The 18,670-nt window shown below is 38.6% G+C and overlaps 1 protein-coding gene across 5 annotated transcripts in view; it reads left to right on the forward strand.

Moving 5' to 3' along the window:
- The window catches only part of slc8a2b (solute carrier family 8 member 2b), a 155,686-nt gene that overhangs the window by 84,081 nt on the left and 52,935 nt on the right, over nucleotides 1–18,670 (forward strand). For 3 of the 5 annotated variants that reach the window (XM_029445860.1, XM_029445862.1, XM_029445861.1), the window contains one exon: nucleotides 2,229–2,291. The exons of 1 other annotated variant lie outside the window; for it this stretch is intronic. The gene's annotated coding sequence lies outside the window, so the exon portion shown is untranslated. Of the gene's footprint in view, nucleotides 1–2,228; nucleotides 2,292–2,521; nucleotides 2,561–18,670 lie in introns of those variants that run through there. One more of the 5 variants, XM_029445864.1, reaches the window with a different exon arrangement.

Consider the following 18,670-nt stretch of genomic DNA (forward strand, 5'->3'; position numbering starts at 1 on the left):
ATCTCAAATATACAAACTGAATGTACGCTTTCTAAATGAACAAAATAACTTCCAGTGAAGGCAGTAAGAAAGTCATGTACAGTAAATACTGGATTTGTGTTGTTTGTACACCAATTGCAATTTTCTTGGCCGATTCCAATTTCCGTTTTTTTCTGAAGTTCTTTCTTTCGAAGAACTCTAATTGACACCATACATAACACTTGTTTTAACAATTAAAATTCAAAAGTATGTTCATAATTGACTATTAAATAACTTTACATTACAAGTTACAGGACCTTCTCTCACTCTCACGCTAACGAATGTGAAAACCAAAATACCAACTGAAAATGAATTCCAGTACATGGATTTAATAACATGTTTACTTTCCCAGAAGAAAGCATGTCGGCCTACGACATGAAAATTGGTCAAGTTTAACTTTAAGGTTGTTCCTCCACGGCTTACTTTGGACTTGCTGTCTGTCTGTCTGTGTAAATTTGACCAACAAAAAAGTTGGATATATGAGCCTGATCTGCCGATCAGCTGACGGCCGGCCGGTCTCGACCTGCGGCCGATGGATAGGTGCGTGTACTGTACATGTGAGCTGTCCCCTCCACTGAGTCGCATCAGATGAGTTAACCTCACAGAGCAGGAGGTCATCGTTGTGTCTATCTCCAACCGGCCGACCCTCTCTGCTGATGAAGAGATATTGACAGAGTGAAGAAGGGAAACCATCGCCCTGGTAATAGAGGTCAAATCCTTGTAAAGAAGGATGAAGAAGTCTACTTGTGTAGAGGCTGGATCCTCGAATTTCTAGACAGAACTCATGAAATGCAGCCCAGAAATGCTTGTTTACGCACATTATTGGACACAGTATTCAATGCATCCCTCAGTATCTCATTATTATTCTCCCCAGATCAGCTGTCTAATGAAGCGCCAAGTTGAGAAATATCATATAACCACATAATGTTTACCAGCATTTGCATTCAGGTGAAAAGAGCCCCTGCACCATGTAAATAATGAATATCATTGTCTTGTTAGCAGCCTTGTTGTTAATCACACGGAGCAAAGGAATGTATATTTTCTTTTTATTGTTATTCTTTTAATAAATGCAATACAGTAACTAGATATCATGAAATGTGACCTTGGTCGTGTGCTGGATGGGAACCCTTTCCTCTGTTTTGCTTTATTTACAAGTGAAGGCACCATTTGTTACAAGCAAGAGAGGAACAACAGGTTCAACCTGTTCAACCTCATGGACCTAGTCCTGGATCCAGACCCTGAATATTATGGACACAGTTCAGTCATTCTAACACTAAATATAATACTTTTACATTATATTGAAAAACTCGTAATGGATTAACTAAAAACTGTTGAATCTCACATAAAGAATTAATGAGTTTCCGACAACGGATGATAAAAAAAAGAAAAAGGTGTGAACTGCACAAAAAGATTGACACAATTATACTTTTATGCATCAGCTACTTCAACGTGCATGATTCCATATTATAAAATCTGACCATATTTATTCTGCAAAAGGGATCAAAAGTCCATGTAACCCCAACACGTTATTGCAGACTGTTTAGAAATGTTTATAGATCCTTGTGGGACACTAACACTCAAATGGAATTCCTTGAGGTTTATCGGCTCTTAATAAGAAATATTTTTATTACAAACTGTGAACACCTTTTATGTGGCTGCGGTCAGAAAGTAATCTCAGACTCACCAATACTCGATATATCTGTATCATCCTGTTACTCTTCATCAGTCCATTTCTCCCCCTACTCTCATATCATCACTGTTGGAAATGTATTAGCGCACATGATTGCTCACCTAATGAACAGACATTTATACAAATGAGGCCTGATCACTGACCCTTACTTCTCACACACACACTTCCTTTAACACTCTCTACCTCTCTCTTTATCATTCTCACTTTTTATATTCCTGCCATCTGTCTGTCTCCTTCTGTTCATACAATATCTCTCTCTGTCTTTCTCTCGTCCTTTGTACTCCACATCCAAGCTAGAATACTAGATGTTTTTTTGGTTGCCTTTGTGTTAACTGTGAAATGTTTAGAACGACATCAGTGAAAGCCTCTTATCTGTTCATCTCTCTCTCTCTCTCTCTCTCTCTCTCTCTCTCTCTCTCTCTCTCTGTCTCTGTCTCTCTCTCTCTCTCTGTCTCTCTCTCTCTCTGTCTCTCTCTGTCTCTCTCTCTCTCTCTCTCTCTCTCTCTCTCTCTCTCTGCAGCCTGCCAGTGAGTAGGATCTCTGTGTGGATCAAGAGTTGAAGAAGGACCACCTGAGACCAGTGGTGAGTTTGCGCTCCTTCCTTTTTTTTCTGGTCACATTTACTTCTCTCGGGGATGGCAGTAATTGGGTCAGACACTGTCATGGAGAGGAGACAGGGAAGAAGAGGTGTAGAGGTGTAGAGGTGAAGAGTCTCCGAGCTGCAAGTGTAGATTGTGTAATACTGAATCAGATCCTCCTCATCTGCAGCATGTCACACCCGAACAGACTTCTGTGGTCGTCATGGTTGTCAGATGTACCTTTTAGATGCCAGTGGTGGAACTCAATTTTGAGGTACTTGTACTTAACTTGAGTATTTCCATTTTATGCTAGTTTATACTTCTACTCTGTTACATTTTAGAGGGAGATGTTGTACTTTTTACTGCACTACATTTGTCTGACAACTTAAATAACTAGTTACATTTACCAAATTCAGATTTGTAAAGGGACAGTGCATCCCAAAATCAAAAATATATATTTGTCCTCTTACCTGTAGTGCTATTTATCAGTCTGTGTTATTTTGGTGTGAGTTGCCAAATGTTGGAGATATCGGCTGTGCAGCTGTCCGCCTTCTCTCCAATATAATTGAACTACATGCACTTGGCTCGTAAAAAATACATTACATACAAAAACTCAACAGCAATGTCTTTTTCCAGAAATCATGACCCGGTTACTGGAGATATTCCACAGACCTTGTGGTAGACAGTTTCATGTAGGAACTATTTTCTTTCTACAAAACTATACCGGCAAACGTATCACCGCACAGAAGGAAGCGCTCGTCTACTCGTGGACGAGAGGCTCTCTTGATCTAGCTAATGTTACAGCTCAGCCGAGGAGGCCATTAATGTTTACACTCAATTAAGTAAACAATGTGCACATACACACTCACACAAAATGCGTTTCCATCCACCTGTTTTGATACGCATTAACAATTTTGGGGGACATGAAAATATTATGTTATCTACGAATAAGAGAAAAAGTTTGGGAACCATTGACGTAATGGTAGTGGATTGAAACAAGCATTTATTTACTGTTGCTGATTTTTTGCAATTGGATGGAAACCTGGCTACAGGCAAACACAGACACACACACAGACACACACAGACACATACAGACACACACACAGACACATACAGACACAGACACAGACACACACACAGACACACACAGACACACACACACTGACACACACACACAGACATACACACACTGACATACACACAGACATACATACACAGACACAGACATATACACACAGACACACACACAGACACACACACACACACAGACACACACACACACAGACACACACACACAGACACACAGACACAGACACACACACACACAGACACACACACACAGACACACAAAGACACAGACACATACACAGACACACACAGACACACACACACACAGACACACACACACAGACACACAGACACAGACACACACACACAGACACACACACACAGACACACACACACAGACACAGACACACACACACACAGACACACACACACAGACACACAGACACAGACACATACACACACACAGACACACACACACACACACACACACAGACACACACACGCAGACACACCCTGTACACTCAATAATCAGATGTGCAGAGTGGATATGAAGTATATTGAGATATGATACAATATGAGTTACACTATATATACACAAAGAGACATACAAATATACACGCATGCAGAGTCTTATGTGTGTGTCTAACAGAGTCCAAAAGAACAATGCATTCTGGGTAACAGTAACGGTTCATTAGTTATATCCGACGGTAACACAGCCAAGTGGTGATGAATGGGCGCTGTTGGGGGTCATTATTGTACGTGTGAGTGTGTCTTTGTATTACTTTGCACTAGTTATGTATTTATAATCTGTACATGTGTGAGTGTGGTATTCACTCATTCATAATTGCCTGTCTTTGTTGTAATTAATGTTGATATATTTTCCAAACTATGGACTCAAAGCTACATACATTCTGTGGTTATTTTGTAGAATTATCTGTAAAAAGGGTGTGTGCGTGCCTGCCTGCCTGCGTGCCTGCGTGTGTGTATGTGTGTTTATCTATCATGAGTCTCTATTAATCTAGCAATCCTCACCATGAGCTGGGTGATGGAGCTCATGTCAAGTTATCAGGAATCCTGTCTCCTCATGGACCACCACCTGACACACACACACACTCACACACACACACACACACACACACACACACACACACACACACACACACACACACACACACACACACACACACACACACACACACACACACACACACACACAGGTGCCCATACATCCTCCAGCTCAGGCCTGACATCTATTATATCTAATTTCTCTCCATCTACTCTTTTTACAGTATGCACTGACTTCTCCTGTCAGAGCTGCAGTTTAATAAGATGTATGTGGAGCTGTAAGTGTGTGTAGGCCTCATCAGAATGTGTTTGTGTGCTTACACACGCTGACATGTGTGTAGACTGAATTGTTCTCAGCCAGATGTGACATTGATAAATGTATTTATGGATTAGTTAGGCAAAGCGTGGCACCACTGTACTATGTATGTGTGTGTGTGTGTGTGTGTGTGTGTGTGTGTGTGTGTGTGTGTGTGTGTGTGTGTGTGAAATTGAAGTGTGTTTCCAGGAACTGAAAGCACATTAAAAGTACATATTACCATATTTTAGAACATGAAATATTTGAAGAAGGTAAAAACCCTCTGTGTGCGTAGCTACGACCTCGCCTCTGACGCTCGACACTGTTTGGTGACATCAGTCTTAAAAATCTCACATAATGTATCGTTCAATGTTTGGTCTAAACTAGTACATCGTATTTTGTAGATGCAATGTTTTTGCACCTTGATGTGATTTTAAAATACATGTAATGTCATTTGACAATTTATCCAAATCTCCTCCCTGGATTGTTACATTTTGTACAAGGCAAGTGTATTTGAATAGCACGTTTCAACAACAAGGCAATTTAAAGTGCTTTACAAAGACATTAAAAGCATTAAGACATGTTTCAGTGCAAGAAAAACACATTATAAAGTGACATTTAAATGCATTAAACAAGTTCATTGACAAGGAGCAGATAAAAGGTCTAGAGTTCATTTCAAGTGTGGTATTTGCTTTCGGAATGTGTTGAGGTCAACTCTCAATATGAAGTCTAAAGTGCTGTCACTATCAGTGAAGCAAGCCATCATTAGGCTGAAACATCAAAACAAACCCATCAGAGAAATAACAAAAACATGTGTTATAATTCCTCCACCATTCATCCGATTTGGATGTAAATACCCTCAAATTAAAGCTGAAAGTCTGCACTTAAAGCACATATTGATTGTTTAATTTCAAGTCCATTGTGGTCGTGTACAGAGCCAAAATGATGAACATTGTGTCAATGTCCAAATATTTATGGACCTAACTGTATAGAGGAAGTTGTGGTCAGCATGTTTCTTCATGTCTCAACATCAACATTGTTGTTTGCTGAAATATATGGCATGATGGTTACATCAGTCATCCTGGGTTCAAGTTTAATACAGTTTCAAATGATATGAGACTAGATGTGCTTAGTTGTTACATAGACCCATTGGTTTAGTGTGCCATGTGCAAAACTCCCAACTACCTTTTTCTTTGTATCTGAAATCATTTTTATTTTGAGGCTTTTTATATTGTTAAGATAACAAATGGAAGAGAACAGGAGTTCAGGAATCACTACAGTGTGCAAGAGCACATACAGCATACAGTGAGATGGATGGTGAAAAAGTGTTAGGTGAGGCTGATGCATTTGTCCTGTTCCATTTACCATCTGCGCTGTCCGAGCTCCATGAGAGGAGAGAAGAAACTGCAGATAAGAAAATAGGAAAGGGGAAGTAAGAAAAGAAGGAAACTACATGCAGAAAAAGACAGAAAATAATCAAGATAACAGAACAATATCACCAAGTTTAAATATGATTTCTCTTTCATCATCATCATCATGATCTTTTTATTATTATGTCACACATAGCATGTCAATATGTTTAAATACTCGCAATGCTTTTAGCTAATACAAATTTAATTTTAAGATACATCTTGTTTATTCTGCAACATAAAGCGCGTGCAGGACATTGCTGAAAAGCAAAAACGTTATATAATCAAGCGTTGACTGTTGTTTGGCTGTTGAGTTAAATCCTTAAGATTGGTCCAAAAACATAAGTGCAGGGAATCAAAGGAAAATCTTCCTCCATTCTTCAAAATAGACCTTCAAAAGTTTGTAACTGCTTTAGCAAAGTATTTTGTTGTGAAGCTGAAAAATCTGTTTGTGCAGGACACAATCCCTGCGTGATCAAAAATACTTCCGTCAGCGCACTAGTTCTTTCTTATTTTTTAGAGGCCACAGCCTATTTTGATTTTTTTAACACCATTATTCGCTCCTTTCAGAGAGATCTGTTATAGCTGGAAATTAAATGTAAAGTCTATCCAGTGGAACTTTGTGGTAAATTTATTCACGTGGCTTTGCTCTTCTCGAAGTCGATGGGTTTTTTTTATGGGTTTTGGTGAGATGCCTGAAATAAGGTCGGTGGTTAACACAAGCTTAAAATATTTTAAGGTTTTTTTTCTGTGCATACAAAAGGGCAGTAAATACCCCACTCGTGAATTTTTAAGCTTTTACATGTTTTAAAAAAGACGATTGCTAACAAGTGGCTAACTGAGAACTAAACGTGATCACCCGAGCACTAGAATCATAAGCGTTTGTTTGCCACAGACCTTATAGTCTGTTATAATACAAACTCCCATTGGCTTTTTGTCCAAGGAACCAATGCAATGCTTACTTGCTGTGGTTGGCCCACAAAATCATCCCTGCAGCACTCTATACAGGTGTTAAGACTCAAAACAAAATGTATCTTTGAGCAAAGTGCAGAATACCTTATGAGATTTAACAGACTCTGACTGCAAAATAAGAGACGAGCAGGGAAAAAGCAGTTATTTTGTTTGGAACATCAACAATTTTCGAATAGAAGATATAAAACATTGTGAGGTTTCCTTCCCTATCGTTTGCCATCTTTGTCATAAATATTGATTAGTTAATGAAGTGAATATGTACAGCCTTCCAGGGCTTAACGGATGTCTTTTCCTTTGTATGTTTTGTAGGGATACTCCCAATCCCTATCAGAGTCCTTTAATACTGAGAATCTGCTGGTACAGAGTCCAATCCCATACTAATATTTACCTAAATGTTGATTAAATATGTAACTGACACATTGTTAATGGCAAATGGACTGCATTTATATTTATATGTGTGACCACTCAAAGCGCTTTACAACACAAGTCTGTCAATCAGCCTTCATACACTGGTGGTAGAGGCTCCCATACAAGGTGGAGAAATTAACATTCACACGCACTCATACACCATTGGCTAAGCCATCGGAGGAAATGTGGGGTTCAGTATCTTGCCCAAGGACACTGACATGTTGACCGCAGGGGCCTTCCGATTGGTGGACCACTGCTGTTCCTCCTCAGCCACAACTGACCCAAGTCCTTCTTACAATCGCGGTCAGAAACACCGGTGAAATACTCTGAGTGGATGTATTCATTTTAAAATAGGAATATTAGTTGCTTGCTTTGACATATTGAGATAACTGCCACAGTTATAACGTAGAGCATGGATTTAATTGGTAGAGGTATTTTGTCGGCTGTAACGTTATAAGTTAGTAGGCTATGACAAACTTCTCAAACGTACACAATTCTGTTCCTGTAGGCTATCCATGCGTGCTCGTTGACTCCAGGATAGTGAGTTCAGTTGTAACGTTAGTTACCCAGCATCCATGATGTAACGTTAGTTATCCAGCAGCAAAAGTGAACTGCAGTAAATGAGCCACTCCCTGTAAAGGTCTGCTGTGGACGAAGCGTCTCCTCCTGAAGCCCCGCCCCCGCTGCTGCACAGAGCATTGTTCACTTGTTTATTCAGTGTTTATTAATATTGAACGTGTCAAAATTACACCAAAATTGACAAAGCACACCCTTGGGTCCCCAGCATAACACTCACCAAGTGTGAAGTAGATCGGATGAACAGTTCTTGAGATATGTGACGAGTAGACAGACAGACAGACAGATATTCTTTACTTTATAGTTTGATGTTAGGCCTTGTTGATTTTTTTTGTTCATCACTTTATCTGGTTTCCTTTTCACTATCCATTAGTGTAATTGTTGTTCAAATCTGATATGGTCACAACCCTAATTTGTAAACAGCTGATCCGCCGCTGGAGACATTTGTCGTTTAAGACGGCTAAAATGAGAAGCTGCTAGCTGAATGTTTTTATCACTGTTAAGCCTTTTGCCAACCCGGGTGTCAGAGCAGTCAACACTGGCGTGTTTGAAAATCCTTTCTCACATTGATACACTCATCTCATATGCAGAGAGATGCTCACACTGTAGAGCTCTGCTGTCGTGAAGGAGAACAGTGCTGCGACACCAGCAGGCTAACAAAACACAGTGGAGTTCAGGAAAGAAAGGATCCCATTTATTTTAGCTGGCAGTGGTCCATTAAAATATGTCCGGATCAACACCAATGCCATCCTTAGGATCGGCTCGGGACATGTCTTGTGTTCAAATAAAGTTATAATAAAGTATTATTATATGTTTGTCTTTTTGTTAAGCAAAACGCCCCTATATTAAATGTAATACTCAATATGCCGGTTATGCAGTTGCGGTATTAAAACTCCTGCCGATACCTTGTGATCCAGTAAACAATGTTGAGTAGAGACGACTGACGTTCCCAAGCTTCACTGAAATAAATCCACCCACCACTTCACACAGACTCGACTTCCTTTAGGTTGAATTCAAATTCCCAGATCTGTTTGAAATCAAGAGTGAGTTAAGCTCAAAAGGATCAGAAAGGAGTGGAGGTTACTGATGTCAATCTTTTACAGTGTTTTTTGGTTCGTACACCTCATATGCAGGATGAGATATATTAACACACTTGTTGGGGTGACGTAGAGCATCCCTCTTTTTGAAAGTTTCAAGTTTTGGAGAAAGGTGGAATTGGCTCACATGAATATTAGGTAAACCGCTGCTGAGCTGAATCCAGGCGTAAACTGAGGTCTCTTATTGATTTTACCAGTGGGCTCCACATCAGTCAAGAAGAACAGACCAAACGGTGCATGGACAGGACGAGTCAAGAGACAGAATGTTCAGATGGTCCCTTTTGTTTTGTAGACAGAGTGCGTGTTTCAGAACTGACAAACTGCATCTGTTTGAGTGGGTAAAATGTGATTTTGTGGAGGAAACAGGAAAGCCTTGAGTTATAGTGCTCTACAGTGGGTTTATGGAAGTGAAAATCCCAAACATATTCTCAACAAAAGATGTTAATGTCGTTACCATCCAAGGTAGACTTACCACCAGCTATGAGATTGTTAATCGATGTTATATGCTCCTGCAGAAGCCACAAGTCACAAGTAAGAAAAACATGTTTTAATCACTATGTCATGGAGAAGTACTACACTACTAACAATCAAAGTGTAACAGTGTATCCTCCTTCTGTAATCTAAATATTTCCTCTTCTTTCTTGAATATTTTAATTCTGAGGATGTAAATGTATCCACTATATGTCGCCCTCAAAGTTGTGTCCATGGCATGTATACTACTTTCTCACAATCCCACAATGCAATGCTCTGCACATTAATGATAAAATATAACCGACTCTACAGCTGTCATTGATGGACGATGATAAGTGTGACTATTGAGTAAACTATATTATCTATGGAGAAGTGAATGAGTGAACAAGGGAGTGATTTCAGATGGAATAATTCTTAATTCATTAATTAACTATAGTCCAGTCCATAGAATATGAATCTGGGACAGTTGGACGGATAGAAACCACAATCCGGATGTATCCTTGTATTTGTATTTACTATAAAAAGAAAAAATACTGTATATACATATGTTTAGCATCCATTGTATCCATTGTTAGCCAGTTGCTGCAGACTTTCTGCTAATGGACCATTCAAAGCAGGATTATAACCAGAACTCATCTCATCTCTCGAGTCAAACAAGCTGTGGGTCAATGCAGGTGAGTAATCTTTGTATAATGTCTGAGAGCTGAGTGTAAAGGGGAAACTTTGAGACTTAAGACTTTACTTACTTTCAGACAAATACTCATTCTCTCTTCGCTTGAAAGCACCTAAAGACCGACAGCAGCAGACCCGCACGCACAGCTGTAATTTCCTGACTGAGGAGCTATTTGGCAGCAGCCTCAGGACATGTATATTGTTATATTTAATAGAAAAAACACTCTGAGTTAACATGCAGCCCAGGCCCCAGTTGTATTCCTCTGCTTCTTCTTCCTTTCACGCCCTATTTAACCTCAATTTATGCTCTGATTTTACATCCACTTTTACATTGTAGTCATCCAGTCAATGCTCTTACCCAGAGTGACTCAGGGTGCAGTGAGCGCACCAGTACAATGAGCTTCTGTTCCTGATATTATAAGTAGATGATTATAGCTTCCTGACAATATTACTGTGACTCTGGACTGATGATGTAGTATGTTAGGAATTTAAAAACCGGGAGTGGAGGATAAGGATGTTTGAGGATTGTGATGCGAAAGTGTTGTTTGCAACCAATCAACCAAAGGCAGGGTGACTTCAGCTCTGACTAAAGAAGGAAGTTCAATTCATTCAATTAGATCAAATCTAGATATGTTGATGCAGTCTCTCTGATAGTAGCAGCACAGTAATCCACACAGAAACAGTGAAAACAGTGGGTAATAAATTCACACACAACTCTTGTCTGTATTATACCAAGTATAAGACGACCTTGATGTTTTTGGATGAAAACCTTTTGAGAAAGAGAAACACAGTTTTCAAGTTTATTTGTTTAGCACCATTAATACAAATGCCATTCAAAGTATTCCACATGGTAATAAAACATTAAACAACAAATAAAACAGCAACATAAAAGGAGGAAAGCAGAGAGGAAAACTACTAAAAATAGAGAGAGAAGAGAGTATAGAGGAATGACTAAGATACAAAGATATATTTAACATTTATATTGTCACGTTGAGATAAAAATAAACAATCAATCAAAGCATATTTAAATTGAGTTGCTGAAATGAGGTGCAGTAAACTGGACTAACATCTGGGGGAGAATCGGCTTTCTTTATTCAGATGTTCAGTCACGTACTCGCACACTCTCCTGTCAAGCTCTCAGAGCCATTTTAGGGCCACAGAGAGATTTTGTGTTTGGGTCAGTGAATTTTAACATGCAATTCTCCTGTTCTCTCTCTGCCTCTCTCTGCTCTGTCGGCTGACACTGATTGTCTCCTCAAAGGGAACAAGGCTCAGCAGGCATAAAGAAAATGATTGTTGAGAGACCACTTTGCTCCCTGATTTAGCCTCAATGTATCCTAATGAGAATTTGTGTGAGAGAGAGGGAGGCAGAGAGTGGGACAGAGAGCATGTTTGTTGGCCTCCCTTTGTTATTTAGTCCCTGTGGACACTGGGACCACCTCAGTCTAATGTCAGGGACATTCACATACAGTACACACTACCAGTGGTGAAATAAGTACTCAAATCTTTTAATTAAGAAAAAGTATAAAGTGTAAAAATACTCTGTTCCAAGTAAAAGTTTATTTAGTTGGATATTTTTATTTTGTCTTGCTAGCTTCTCCTGATAACCAACCCTAGCTTTGAGTACAGTACTTGAGTACATGTAGCCTACAGTCCGGCAGTGGCTCAGCCAGTAGGGGCTTGGACTGTGAGCCGTAGGGTTGCTGGTTCAAGTCACTGACTAGACCTAAAAAAAAATGAAATGAAGTGAAGTGTGACTGCTACTTGGAGAGGTCCCAGTTCACCTCCTGCCCTGCCTTGGTGCCCTTGAGCAAGGGACCGGACATCCTCACTCCCATTGCTCGCTGGGCGCTGTCCTATGAGCTGCCTACTGCTCCTAGTAATAGACTCCTGGTACTAGGATGGGTTAAAAGCAGAGAACAAATTTCAAATGTCTCTGTGTGTGCTGTGTGCTCTGCATGTGTGAACATTAAAAAGAGGGTTTTATCCCAATCTAAATCTACTTGGTTACTGTCCACCCCTGCTGTATACCAGAGACTTAGAGAGCGAGAATAAGGGAAACACCTACAGTGTCTTGTCGGATCTGTTGTTTAAAATGTAGCATTATCAGGGAAACAATAGGGATAATGGGACGCCGTTAGTGTCAAGCCTTGATCCCCGGTACCTGCGGTACTGTAGTTTTCAGAATTTTTGCATTGACCTGGTAGCAAAGTATCGGTTCTTGTGACATCCCTCGTGGTAAGAACAGAAACATAGTAGAAGCCCCATCATGGAGTAAATGGATGTCACTGTGGACAAAGTACAGACAGTGGAAATGGAGATAAATACAAATGCAGTGATTGGTGTGTGTATCATAACAACACCAAGCATTATAATTATGCACATCACACATCTGTAAATTAGGTCTAAAAGACAGACACACAGATATATATATAATATATAAATATATAATATATATATATATATATATATATATATATATATAATATAATATATATATATATATATATATATATATAATATAACATATATATAATATTGTATATATATATATATATATATATATATATATATATATATATATATATATATATACAAAGTGATTTACACATATATTGATCAAAATCCTACATTAATATGTCAGCTTTCACAAAGACATTATTCAACTCTAATACACTGGCACATTCTCTATTTACTGTGGTGGCTGTCTGTATGAAAAATTCACTTTGAAAATGTGTTCTTCCACACTCAGGAGCGGCCTCGGTGCTGTTCAATCATCCACTTCTTTGTTTACTGGCTGTAATGCAGCCCATTCGTGATTTCTATTTGATTCTGGTTTATTGGTGCAGTCAGCAGGTGTTATGTGTAAAAGCTTTTTCTAAATGAATACAACAAATAAAAGGTAATGCAAGTGTTTTAGCCATCACAGCAGCATGCCGCTTAATGCTCTCTTCATTAGTTTGAGATGGAAACATCATAAAAGCACTTCTCTGATTTTTCTTTCATTTCTGATCCATTGCTTTGCCTCTGTGTGTGAGTGCGTGTGTGAGTGAGTGTGTGTGTGAGTGCGTGCCTACAGAGTGTTGCAAAGCAGCAAAGTGTTGTTGCCAAAGTGCTGTTTATCTTGTGCCATTTCATCACAAAAGCCTTTCCGTAAAATCTTATGTCTGTTGTTGTTGTTGTTGTCCTGCATTGTAGCGCCTAGAGATTGCTTTTAGCTTGGAAAGGCGCTTTACAAATACAATTTATTATTATTATTATTATTATTTGAGAGTTCCCATGAGAAAACGTGAGATGTGTCTTACAGAACTATAGTCATAAAGAACAAAGTCATAAAGAACTATAGCATATAGAACAAAGTCATATAGAACTATAGTCATATAGAGCTATAGTTGTATAGAACTATAATCATAGAACTGTAGTCATATAGAACTATAGTCGTATAGCACTATAGTCATACAGAACAAAGTCATATAGAACTATAGTCATATAGAACTATAGTCATATAACTATAGTCATACAGAACTATAGTCATATAACTATAGTCATACAGAACTATAGTCATAGAACTATAGTCATATAACTATAGTCATACAGAACTATAGTCATAGAACTATAGTCATATAGAACAATAGTCATAGAACTATAGTCATACAGAACTATAGTCATATAGAACTATAGTCATAGAACTATAGTCATATAGAACTATAGTCATAGAACTATAGTCATATAGACCTATAGTCATATAACTATAGTCATACAGAACTATAGTCATAGAACTATAGTTATACATAACTATAGTCATATAACTATAGTGATATAGAACTATAGTCATAGAACTATAGTCATATAGAACTATAGTCATAGAACTATAGTTATACAGAACTATAGTCATATAGAACTATAGTCATAGAACTATAGTCATATAGAACTATAGTCATAGAACTATAGTCATACAGAACTATAGTCATATAGAACTATAGTTATATAGAACTATAGTCATAGAACTATAGTCATAGAACTATAGTTATACAGAACTATAGTCATATAGAACTATAGTCATAGAACTATAGTCATATAGAACTATAGTCATAGAACTATAGTCATACAGAACTATAGTCATATAGAACTATAGTAATATAGAACTATAGTCATAGAACTATGGTCATATAGAACTATAGTCATAGAACTATAGTTATACAGAACTATAGTCATATAGAACTATAGTCATAGAACTATAGTCATATAGAACTATAGTCATAGAACTATAGTCATATAGAACTATAGTCATAGAACTATAGTCATACAGAACTATAGTCATATAGAACTATAGTCATAGAACTATAGTCATACAGAACTATAGTCATATAGAACTATAGTCATATAGAACTATAGTCATAGAACTATAGTCATACAGAACTATAGTCATAGAACTATAGTTATACAGAACCATAGTCATATAGAACTATAGTCATAGAACTATAGTCATATAGAACAATAGTCATAGAACTATAGTCATACAGAACTATAGTCATATAGAACTATAGTCATATAGAACTATAGCTTCCAGAGCATGCTCAAAGGTCCTCTACATACCATCCCTGCACCGTGGCGCACAGTAAAAAGTGCCAGGAAATATGTTAATATGTAACAACAGGTCTCTCAAGGATTGTTATGCATTAGACTTTACCATATTACGAGACACTGGCAGTTTAAAGAATAGGATAAGTAGGAACCTGATAATCACACCTGACCTCTCCCATACCAAGACTGGGCATTGAAATGCCAGCAGTGATCAAATCAAGCAGCAGTAGCTCAGTCCTTAGTCCATAGGGACTTGGCTCGGGAAGCAGATGGTCCTGAACGAACCAAGTAGGTTGTGTGGACTGATACTTTGAGAGGTACCAGTTCACCTCCTGGGCACTGCTGAGGTGTCTCCCCCGGGTGCTGTATACTGCTCCTAATGCTAGGACGGGTTAAATGCACAGTCTATATTGCTGTGCTGTGTGTACTAATGTGTGACCATTAAAAGAGGATTCAAAATCCTCCATTTCCATCAGAGTTAACACTTTCAAGACTGTTAAAGTCCGCCTTGAGCCTTGTGTGCTGCCAGTGTGTGTGTGTGTGTGTGTGTGTGTGTGTGTGTGTGTGTGTGTGTGTGTGTGTGTGTGTCATCTCATGATGAATAGGACACAGTAATGGTGTGTAGTGTGTTACTGTTTAATAGACATATCTTGACTGAGTATTTTACACTTTGGGATTACTGCTTATTATATAGTATTTGAGGTTACGACTCTTATTTTCATAGTTATGGTCATCACTTTGGCGACCAGACATGTTTTAATAAGCAAACAGTTTAGCCAAAATAATCTAATCCACTTCATTTGGAGGTCAATCTGAAAGTGAGCATATCCAAAATGTTTCTAATAATCCCTCAGTGCACACAAAGCTGTGTGCACGCATCTACACTAAGTAAACTGATTGATGTTTACACAGTTTGCATATTGATTTTACCATTCAACTTTATTTTATCTTTCAAATAAATTTGCCTAAACTGGAGTTGTTGATGACAAATCATTTATTTTGTTGTTTAGTTAAAAGGACATGTTGATCCCTAACAATTCTGAAAGAATCTTGAAAGTGACAGTCAGGAACAATTTGTACCTCTACCAAGGAGGAGGCTCAGTTTGTATCTCAACAGGATATAACAAAAACAACTGATCGGATGGAAGCCAAGGAAGAACCCATCAAATGTTGGAGTGGATCAAAATCTAGGGGCAGATACACAAATTATGTTTCACTTTTGTTAGCATTGCGAGATAGGGCATTTGTGCTGCATTCATGTGGTGTTGGAATAATTAATGTGAACGCTTCCTCAAGTCGAAACAGATATCAACGTGTTGTTTAAATGCTCTGAGCAATGGAATACAACAAATCTTCTTTTTAGCGTCCGTGTTGTTTCCACATTACGACTTAAAGAATGACTTCTCAACTCCAGAAATGGGACCATCGTAGGAATGCACATTTGGCCTTGGGGGGGGGGGGGGGGGGGGCTGCACTCTCCAAGTGTCATTCTTCAAATATACATGTTGTTGTTTGTCTAGTGGAAAGTACATAATGTATGTAGAAGATTCTTATCTAAAGGAGACGAAAGAGAAAAATAGTGAAGTGAGAAACTTTAAAAAAGTTTAGCTCCAGCTGCAATCCATAATTTAATTACCTGTGTGTCTTTAATTAGATTCTTTGGTGTGTGTACTTACCACATCAGACACACTTTGTTACATCTCCCCTTTGAGAGGGAGAGAAAGGAAGTGTGAGAAATTTTAAAAAGATACAGAGGGATAGGGTCTGTCTGTCTGTCTGTGTGTGTGTGTGTGTGTGTGTGTGTGTGTGTGTGTGTGTGTGTGTGTGTGTGTGTGTGTGTGTGTGTGTGTGTGTGTGTCTGTGTGTGTGTGTGTGTGTGTGTCTCCTGCTGGTTACACAGATGCCTCCCTTTGTGTTTTTGCCAATCACTGGTGACATCACCTCCCAAAAGGGCACCACACCCACGTACAAATACAAACACAGTTCTCGCTTTCTGTTATATCTGCTACAGTAGGTTAGGGAAAGACCGTGGTTATGGTTATGGTTCAACCCATGCACTACCTCGACCTCTACACACTTACTTTCTGCATGGTTATGTAAAGGACACATCCATTCGGCACTAAACGTTGGCACTGGAACTAAATCATGAAGAGTAAAAATAGTCAAGTATGGGCATAATTCCTGTGGATACCGGGCAGCAAACACACACAAACGTGCACAGAAACAATGGAAACTAGGGACTATTTATTTGGTAAGAAGTAGCTCTTTTGAAAACTGTACAACTCCATTTTACTGATGTGGAAGCAGAAATGTCAAATACAAATCGTTCTTTACCTGGGCCAATGAAACCAAAAACTACCTCTGGAGGTAAAACAAAAAACATGTCAACGCAACATTCCAATTCAGCAGTTAACCTCTGCAACAGAAATGGTCCGCCAGTTTATACATTGGTATTTTTCTTACTGTGATGTCATTTATTTAGTTTCTCCAAATGCTTCATATCCCTAAAATCTGAACAACCTGAGCTAACATGCTATTTAAGTCAATAAACCATAATAATTGATAAAAGTATTGATATTGTGTCATAAACTTTAAAAGAAAATACAAAAATCGTTTTTCCATCACATTTGACTAAATACACACACAAAACATATTGATCCAAAAGATTTGTAAATGTAGAAACATGAACTAAATATTTCTTAACACTGAAACAACTATGTACATTTCTTTAGTTATTTTGAGATATGCCAATTTCTGTGATCTGCCTATGGCGCCGCCGCACGTCACCACATTTTGTACTGCACGTAACTTAACGTAATGACATCGCCACGTGATGACACGAAACATTTATGTTTGTTCCGTTTTTTTATTGATTTTAACTGGCTCATGCAAGCAACAATATCCTTATTAGGTCCGTTTTTGTAGGGTTAATAGAATAGAACGATAAATTGTGTATTATATCAAATAAATACATCAGAGCGCGTCTCCACATCGCTCTATTCTTCCCCGTGTCAAGTCAACAGCAGGTGGTGTTATCATCACATATACACACATACACACAGGTGCACACTGGGTGTTCCTCACTCCAGTACAAAGGCTAAATCATGCATTAACGTCCCTGACAGCTGGGTTCCGTAGTTGTCCTCTTGAGAAACACTTTATAATCATTCCCTACTTGAAATTAGTGTCATCAGAATTTACAGCAGGCAGAGCTTCTTAGTCGTCAGCCAGCTGGCAGCAGCTGATATTAAAGAGGTGTCTGAAGAAGGGAAATTATCATCAAATTTCCTTTAACTTGATATATGGGATGAGAAAGTGGGCACAGAGGGAGGATGTGGTGTGTGAGAGAAAAAGAGATGTTGGGCTAAGAACCAGAATCTAAATCGTATCTATGTGACGAGAGCAGCCACTTAGTTTATGATAAAGAGAAAACATGTTGTGCTGCAAACTCTTCTCAGACATTTAGAGGTAGAAACCAAAACAGCAGCCCCTTCTTGTTGCACCTTGATCTCGTTCGGCAGAGTGGTGTGCTGCCTCTAATCTGTAGATTGAAGCCCTTGAGCCTCAAACACTTTTAATCTAGACCGCCTGATTTTTTGTTAGCGGCTAAGAGTACAAATAGTCCTTCACAAAAGAAGATGCTCCGAATGAGGAACAAAGAGAGCGGGGGGAGGGTGTGATTGGGGGAGAGTGAGTGGGAGGGCATCTTTGGCTTTTCATCGTGCACTCACACATGGCAAAGTAGTATTTTATAAACTCAGATCAGA

This window comes from Cottoperca gobio, chromosome 13, assembly GCF_900634415.1.
Source record: "Cottoperca gobio chromosome 13, fCotGob3.1, whole genome shotgun sequence".
In the NCBI taxonomy this organism is placed as follows: Eukaryota; Metazoa; Chordata; class Actinopteri; order Perciformes; family Bovichtidae; genus Cottoperca; species Cottoperca gobio.